Source organism: Nicotiana attenuata, unplaced genomic scaffold (assembly GCF_001879085.1).
Source record: "Nicotiana attenuata strain UT unplaced genomic scaffold, NIATTr2, whole genome shotgun sequence".
Classification (NCBI taxonomy): Eukaryota; Viridiplantae; Streptophyta; class Magnoliopsida; order Solanales; family Solanaceae; genus Nicotiana; species Nicotiana attenuata.
This window is the reverse complement of record NW_017672519.1, coordinates 129,297-138,631: the sequence shown is the minus strand read 5'-3', so window position 1 is coordinate 138,631 and position 9,335 is coordinate 129,297.

Below are 9,335 nucleotides of genomic sequence, written 5' to 3'. Positions count from 1 at the left end.
TCCAATAATAATATTATTCATGCGATGAATCACTTATTTATTAAGAACGACAGTAAATTCAAATGAGCCCCGAAACAGGTAAAAGTTCCTTTTATTAAAAGTCTCCGGATTCATAATCCATTAATTAACAATTATCTCAAGTCGGGGAGAGCAGATATCAATCTCAATAAATCTCAAGGCAGGCAATAAAAGCATGCGCAACTCATGCCGAGGTCGTACGACTTGATCCAACATAAATGTAAAATGTGCAATGCCGAGGGTCGAACGTCGCGAACCATAGATGCATCTATTATCCCGCTTGCGAATCATACATGCGACGCGGTCAAATTTAACTAAACAATCACCCTGCTCGCGAATCTTACATGCGACGGAGGTACACATAGGAATACATGCTCAAACAGCAAATTAAGAAGTTATCGGGGAACATTTATCCAAACAAAAGCCAATTCTCTTTTAATGATTTAAGAAAATGAAGTTTAATCCTCTTAGAAATTCATTTACCAATCCGATAGGATTTAAGAAATTCAACTATCAATGAGATCACAAATATTCCAAGTATAGCATGCTTTTGGGTCCTAGACTACCCGGACTTACACATGTTAGTAGCTACGCACGGACTCTCGTCACCTCGTGCGTATGTAGCCCCCACAAATAGGAGCACATAACCAATTATTTCACCTATGGGGACAATTCCCTCTTACAAGGTTAGAAAGGAGACTCACCTCGCTCCGAAATTTCCATAACCGGCTTTCAAGCCCTAACAACGACTCCAATTGATGCACAACGCCCCAAAACTATTCAAACAACGGGCAAACAAATAAAAATTCACTCTAATACTTGTAACAATTCAAATTATATAAGTTCCTAACTCCGCTCGAAAAGTTGACTAAAATGCCCTCGGGCCCACGTGCCCGGATTCCGAAATTTCTCGAAGATAAATTCTACCCATTGCTTTACTAACTCAAATATACAAGTTGCTCTAATTTCCATGATCAATTCAAGGTAAAAGTATTCTAGGTCTTTTCCAAAAATCCCAAATTTATACTAATTTTCCATGTCTAAATCCATGTAGATCACATATTTAACTCAAATATAGGAAGAAATCACTTACCTAGTGTTGCTTGGTGAAAATCCCTCCTTAAGCTCTCCAAAATTGTCCAAGCCAAATGAAAGAAATGAAAGAAATGGGCCAAAACTCGTGTATAAAATAATCTGCCCAGGCTTCATCAAGTTGTACCTTGCGCTGTGCAGGTTGTACATCCTATTACAGTTTTCCCCTGGTGTACACCTTCTGTTAAAACGCCCACAACTCCTTGTAAAAATATCCAAATGACAAACGGTTTGAAGATTTAGAAACTAGACTTGAAGATCTTTCATTTGATACTTTGCACACCATACAACTCTTTATATATTCCGAGGTATGAGCTTCTAAATTCGGCTCCATGCATCAGAAAATTCTGTCGAAACTGCTCCACCATCCATCTTCAATCGATCATAACTTTCTCATGAAATATCCAAATCATAAATGGTTTAATTTTCTGGAAACTAGAATTCAAGGGCACCAACTTTTATGTTTTGCAAATTTTCAGATTCCCTATAGATTTCGAGATATAAGCTTCCAAATTCAGCTCCGCGATTGCACTAGTTGCTGTCAAAACAGCTTTCTGCAGAAAATTTCAGCAACTCTTTGGTCCGAAATTCATTCCGTTAACTTTTCGAAATCCACCCGAGGCCCTCGGGACTTTAACCAATTATACCAACATATCCCAAAACATGATACAAACTCGCTCCAGGCCTCAAATCACATCAAACAACGTCGAAATCATGAATCGTACTCCAATCCAAACTTTATGAACTTTGAAATTTCAAACTTTTACATTCGATGCCGAAACCCGTCAAACCACGTCCGATTGACCTCAAATTTTGCACACATGTCACATTTGACATTACGGACCTGCTCTAACTTTTGGAGTTCTAACCCGAACCCGATATCAAAAAGTCAAACTCTCGGTCAAACTTCTCAAAAACCTTCAAATTTCTATCTTTAGCCAAATGACTTCAAAATGACCTACGGACCTTCGAATTCACTTCCGATCACGCTCCCAACTCCAGAATCACCATACGGAGCTACTCCCAGACTCGGAATTCCAAACGGACATCGATAACACTGAAATGCACTTCAACCCAAACTTATGAAATTTCTTCCAAAATGCTAACTTCCACAATAGGCGCCAAAATGCTCCCGGGTCATCCAAAACCCAATCCGGGCATACGCCCAAGTCCGAAATCATCATACGAACCTACTGGAACCTTCAGACCCAGATTCCGAGGTCGTTTACTCTGAAATCCAATCTTAGTCAATTCTTTCAACTTAAAGCTTCCGAAATGAGACTTCCTTTTCTGAATCAACTCCGAATTCCCCGTAATTCAATTCGGACCATGCGTACAAGTCATAATACCTGAAGTGAAGCTGTACATGGCCCCAAACTACTGAGCGACGCGCTAGAGCTCAAAACGACCGGTCGGGTCGTTACAAGTTTATTACTTGACGACAGTGTATACTTGCGTGTGTGTTTGGCCGCAACACATTACACCCAAATTTATTAAAATTATGAATGTAACTTGCGATAACTTTTGCCCCCCCCCCCTTTTTCTTTACAACTTGTTTGACTTCAAAACTTAATATATGAATATTATATGATTCAGTTACCTTAAAACACGACCTCCTTAGGATATTAATTACTCCTAGTTTTATCCAAAAAGTACGCGTTATAACATCTTTGACTCGTTTAACCTCCAACTCTCACGATACTTCCTTAACACTTATTCAAAACCTTTCTTAACCTTGTAGAGGGATCATAAACTCTCCAAATTTATTTTAACTAGCTTACAACGAAATTGACGTACAATTGTATTTAGATAATACTTTATTTTGTAGACAGAACATGTGTGTAACGACCCGACCGGTCGTTTTTAGCCCTAGTGCATCTTTTAGGGGTTTGAGGATATGAGCTGCTTCACTTCAGGTATTATGACTTATACGCATTGTCGGAATCGAATTTCGGGAAGTTCGGAGTTGAATTGGAAAGAAAATTCTCATTTCAAAAGTTTTAAGTTAGAAAAATTGACTAATAACGGATTTTGACTAGACGACCTCGGAATAAGGATTTGAAGGTTCCAACAGGTTCGTATGATGATTTTGGACTTGGGCGTATGTTCGGATCGTGTTTTGGATGACCCGGGAGCATTTCATCGCCTATTGTGAAAGTTAGCAATTTTGGAAGAATTTCATAAAATTGGGTTGAAGTGCATTTCAGTGTTATCGATGTCTGTTTGGGATTCCGAGCTTGGGAAAAGCTTCGCATGGTGATTCTGGTATTAGGGGTGTAGGACATTTTGGAGTCATTTGGATAACATAGAAGTTTGAAGGTGTTTACCGGAAGTGGACTTTTTGATATAGGGGTCAAATTCCGATTCCGGAAGTTGGAGTAGGTCCGAAATGTCGAATATGACGTGTGTGCAAAATTTGAGGTCAATCGGACTTGATTTGATAGCTTTCAGCATTAAATATAGAAGTTTGAAGCTTTAACGTTCATTAAGTTTGAATTGAGGTGTGATTTAGGATTTTGATGTGATTTGAGGACCTCAAGCAGGTCCGAGTTATGTTATGGGACTAGTTTGTGTGTTTGGACGGGGTCCCGGGGGCATCCGATGTGTTTCAGGGTGGTTTCAAATAATTTCGGGCTATTTTGGATTTGCTGATATCTAGTATCTAGTTTCCTTCTTCCCGAATGCGAAGAGAGTCCCACGTTCGCGAAGATGAATTCTGAGGCTGTTGGTTTTTGGCCTTCGCGAACACGAGGCACAGGTCGCGAACGCGGAGGGGTAGGTTGCGAACTTGTAGAAGGAAGTGAGGGCTGGTCCTGAGGTTGTTGGCCTACCCGAACGCTAGGCTTGGTAAGCAAACGCGTAGCTGTGAGAGCGGAAAGCTTCGTGAACATGTCGTGAGGAACACGAATGCGAAGAAGGAAATTCTAGGGCGAAGCTGGTTGTGCTTCGCGAACGCGAGGGTATTGCCGCGTTCGGGAAGAGAAAATTTCTGGGCCAGAGTTGCTGGGCTTCGCGAATTCGCCTGTGAAGTTCATAAGTTATAAAAATGGGGTTTAACTCATTTCATCTTAAATCTTTCATGGGAGCCGATTTTGGGAGCAACTTCGGAGTGCCATTTTTGTCACCAAGCATGAGGTAAGTGTTTCATACTAGTTTTGAGTTAAATACATGATTGAATATGGATTTGAACATAAAAATTAGTGGAAATTGTGGGATTTGGTAGAAAACCTAAAATTTAGTATTTTCTGATTTTGACCACAATGTTGGACATTGAACTTGGAATAAATTATATATTTGAGTTCATGGCGTTATGGGTAAAGTTTATCTTCAAAATTTTTTGGAATTCGGGCATGTGGGCACGAGGGTGATTTTTCTTGACCTTTCGAACGGAGATGGAAATTGTTGTAAATTGAATTATGATGAGTTTTAGAGTATGTATTTATGGATTTACATATTTATTGGCTAGTTTTGGAGCGTTGTGCATCGACTTGAGTCGTTGGAAGGGCTTGGAAGTTGGTTACGGAACTTCGGAGCTAGGTAAGTCTTGTTTCTAACCTTCTAAGAAGGAATTATCCCCATAGGTGAAATAATTGAATAAGTGCTCCTATTTGTTGGGGCTACGTACGCACGAGGTGACGAGAGTCTATGCGTAGCTACTACTATGCTTAAGTCCGGGTAGCCTAGGACCCAAAAGCATGCTTTACTTGCTGTACTTGTAACTTTATTGTCAATTTAAAAAACTTAAATCATATCGAACTTGGTAAAAAAATTTCTAAAGGGCTAAACATCACTTTCTCGACTGTTAAAAGAGAAGTTGTCATTTCTTTGGGTAACTGTTTCCCTGATGAAGTCTTGGTTGACTGTTTGAATGTGTATTTTGTATACCTGCGTCGCATTTATGATTCGCGAGCGGGGTAATTCTTTTATTTATATTCGACCGCGTCGCATGTATGATTCACGAGCGGGTTAATAGATGCGTCTATGGTTCACGCCATTCGACCCTCTGGTAGTGCACATTTTAAATATTATGTTGGACCGGGTCGTACGACCTCGACATCAGTTGCGCATGCTTGTATTGCTTGCCTTGAAATTGCAAATAATGATATTGTCTCCCTGGCCTGATATAAATTGACAATTGAGGAAATATGAACTTGGAAATCTCATATTATCAGAAGGATTGTTTACTTGCTACATGATTCCCTTGAGTTTACTGCTATTTTTAATAATCCACGACTGATTATATTATTGGACCACTAGTAAGTTCTCAAGTCGACCTCTCATTACTACTTCTTCGAGGTTAGACTAGATACTTGATGGGTACGCGTTGTTTTCCTACTCATACTACACTTGTTGTGCATTTTTATTGCACAAGTACTTGTATGTCTAGTGGCCTAGTTGGGCGCAGCAGCATGGTGGATACGAAGACTTAGGCGAGCTGCATCTCTCGAGATGACACGCAACCAGCGGAGTCCCCTTCACAGTATTATATTTCCTTTTTCTATCCAAATTTATATTCCGAAAAAAGGTTGTATTTTATGTATATTTCTTAATTGATGCTCATGCACTTGTAACACCGGGTTCTGGGATAACTATGAGATTTTCTAGTATTCAAATTTGTTAAAGACACCATTATTTACTTAGTGAAGTTCATTATATATTGTTTAATGTAAGGAAAAGAAATGATTTCAAAAATACTAAAATGAGAATATAATTAACTTCTTGGTGTTGGCTTGCCTGATAGTGGTGTCTGGTGCCATCACGACCTTTAATAGATTTTGGATCTTGACAACATGGTATCAGAGCACTAGATTCCCTTAGGTCTCATGAGTCATGAGCGACTCTATTAGAGCCTTGCGGATAGGTATAGAGACGTCTGTACTTATCTTCGAGAGGCTACAGGGTTGTTAGGAGAACTTCCCTTCTTGATTCCCCATTGTGCGGTTTGATTATTTTGAGGCTTATGCCTTTATTTCCTTCCCATTCAATCTTATGCGACGTGAAGCGATGGTTCTAAATGGGGAATCAAGGAATTGAAATGGTACTACAGATGTGGTGCGGGATGTTTCTCCCTGCGTAGTTGATTGGGCTATTGTCGTCACCTTGTGGGAGGATATTCTGTCGCTTCAGCTCAGTAGCTGTACTTCTGGGAGCTTTGAGGCTATGCACAGGTTGCTATGATGCTCATGATTGGTTATCCAACATTTATGTGGTACCCAATTTTCGCTCTAGAAGAACCTGGTTCTTCTAGGTGTACTTACTACTACTGTTTGCGGAATAAAGAGTGCATAAAATAAAGAACACAGAAATTTTTACGTGGAAAACACCTGGCTCAAAAAGTGAAAAAATCACAACCTACTACTCAGTAGGATTTTCCCAAACTTCCACTAAAATCACTGAACCAAAACAGCATTAACAAAACTAGGATTAAACTCTAATCCCAGTGTGGCACACAGCCTCAACTGTTGCGACACTTTCAAGTTAACTCTAACTTGAATACTCAAAGTACCTAATACAATTTCTTTTATGAAAGCTGAAAGGTACAACTTTAAAACACCTACTACAATTGAACTAGAATAAAAGAAAGACACAATGGAATCGGTTCTTCTATCTTGTCCAAGTAGCTTCAGGAATGCACACTTGAATCTCACATAAATTGCTTGCAAAATTGCCTCGCTCTTTTACTCTCAATTTAGTTTCACTTCTGCGTTTGTGAAATACCTATAAGAACAATTACTGTTATTTAATGAGTTAGTAATCAGAGTTTGATTGAGACTCAATTGCTGATCTTTCATCGAAGTTGAGTCCTTGAACAATACAAACTCCAACCCTATCATTTAACCGGATTGTGTCCTCTTCCCATGAGGATACTTTCGTTCCTCATCCAATATGCAACCTTTTCGATCAATTCAGGAGATATTGCCGCTTTATCCTTGAGACTTATCTCCTTCACATGCATCTTACATGCATAGATTGATAAACACTGTGTCTCACATGATGGACCTGTTCCATGACTGAGTGCATTTGTCATTCTTCAAAACTTCACCTGAACTTGGGCCAACAAATTCCCCCTTTTTGATGATGACAAACTCTATGCTTTTACTGATCAGAAAACCTGTAGAACTCAGCTTAATCCTCAACACTTTAACATAGAAATTTTAACTTATCATCAAGGACCAGGTTTAATCAGGTTATAAATATCACATTATTCAGAATAACAAGTAAAGCACAATATCTCTTCCCCTTTTGGCATCATCGAAAAGTTGCAAATATTGTGAGTCCCAGATGGTAATAATTACTCATGGCCACTAGGGCAACTGCAAGTGAAAACATGGTTCAATTAATCAATAACCAACAAACAAAATTAACTATGTAGATCAGAATCTACATAGAACAAGAGAAAAAAGCAAATTGTCATTGATTAGGATATGTTTTCACAGACAGACCACAAAAAGAAAGACAAACTTCCAAATATGATCAACAAAAACATAAAAAGTCCCGAATCTGGGTCACTGGGGTTCTAGATAGGTTCAAAAACAAGAACTGGAGGACCTAAGGCTTGGAGGAACTAGAGGGCTGAGTTTGGAGAAGGTTGAGCATATTCTGAAGCATTCCTTCACTTTTCTCTTTTTCTTTTGCTAGCTCAGCTCGAAGGCCATCTCGTTCAGCTTCCAAATCAGCAACACGAGCCTGAAGCCTAGCAATTTCAGCATCCTTAGTTCCACACTCTTGAACCAAAGCCCTCACCTTGCTATTCATTGGTGTCTTTAGAGATAAACCAGGTTCAACTGGGGTGGAATTGACAGGATAGTCACAAGCCAATAAAGTCCTAACACCAAAATGCTCTTTGCTTGATGCCATCTCCCATTTCTTCAAAGGCACCCTTAGCCTGTCCAGCACAGTTGTAAGTATGAACCCATATGGAGTTGCATGTGCCTTGGATCCATTAATGACCATGTCCAGTAGTTTGACAATAAAAGTAGGCCAATTTATCTACTTTCCACTCTCAAGGCATTCCATAAGCACCAGGTCCATATAGTTGGCAGTATGCCTCCTCTCCCGTCTGGTGTCAGCAGGCACTTATTCACAAATTCAAATAAGACCTTGTGCACAGGTCTCATCTCACTCTTCTGAACAAATCTGGCTTCAAGTATATCTTCAGCATTAACAGCATCACAGAAATTTCTGGTAATTTGAAGAGCAGTAGGGAGAGAATCCAGACAAGGCCACCTCTTCCTAGTATAATCATCATACCCTTCGCTAGGTATGTCCAGAATCTCACCCAACTTGGTTGCATCAAACTCTACTTTTACACCCTTCACCATGCTGGAGACTACCCCATTTCCACAGTGGCATTGGCCATAAACTCAATCAACTCATTTCTAGCCAGCCTTCCATCCATCTCAAGGACCATGTCTTTCCACCCTTGTGCAGTAAGAGCATCCATCAATCTTCTCATGCCTGGCTCATAAGATCTTCCAACAACCTTCCTTTCAAAATTTTCCTTCTGCCAAAGATGGCAAACCTATCTTGATCTTTCTCAGATTCCTCTTCTTTTTCACCACTCCACTCTTCATCTTCTTCAACAATTTTCTTTTGTTTTCCCTTCACAGCAGACCTAGTTCTTTTGGCTAAAGAAGATTCAGCAGGTACAGGTATAGAGGAAGACTTCTTGGAAAAAGTCTTGGATCTTTTTGGTTTGGGAGTAGGAACCTCCTTAGTTGTTCCTCTTTCTCGATGGACCAGGTCCATCTCCTCTTCTTCTTCTTCTGCAATCTTAACACTCTCCACAACCTTAGCCTTTCCTTTTTCCCTCCTTTTCTTCCTGCTCTCTTCAAGAGCTTTCTACAATTCTGCTTCACTTTGCTTCACCCTACTCCTAGTACCTCTTCCCTTAGGTACTGTAGGTACACTAGATTTTGAAGATGACACTTTACTTTTCTTTGTTGGCTTGGAAGCAGTTGGAGCCTTTTGTGTGGAAGCCTTGCGCTTCTTTGGATCATAACTGGCCCCAACCTTTTTCAGCATATCTGCCAGAGTTTCTTCCCTAGATGCACCAGTTTCATCTTGATGCTTGCTTAAATTTACTAGCCCTTCAGCCGCCTCCCCAGAGCTATTTCCCCCAAGTTGTTACCACCTTCTTCAACACCTCCACAAATATCCAATACCTTTTCTTTCTTATTTCCCCTCACATTACTACCTGACTCCCTCTCTCTCTTTTTCTTTCT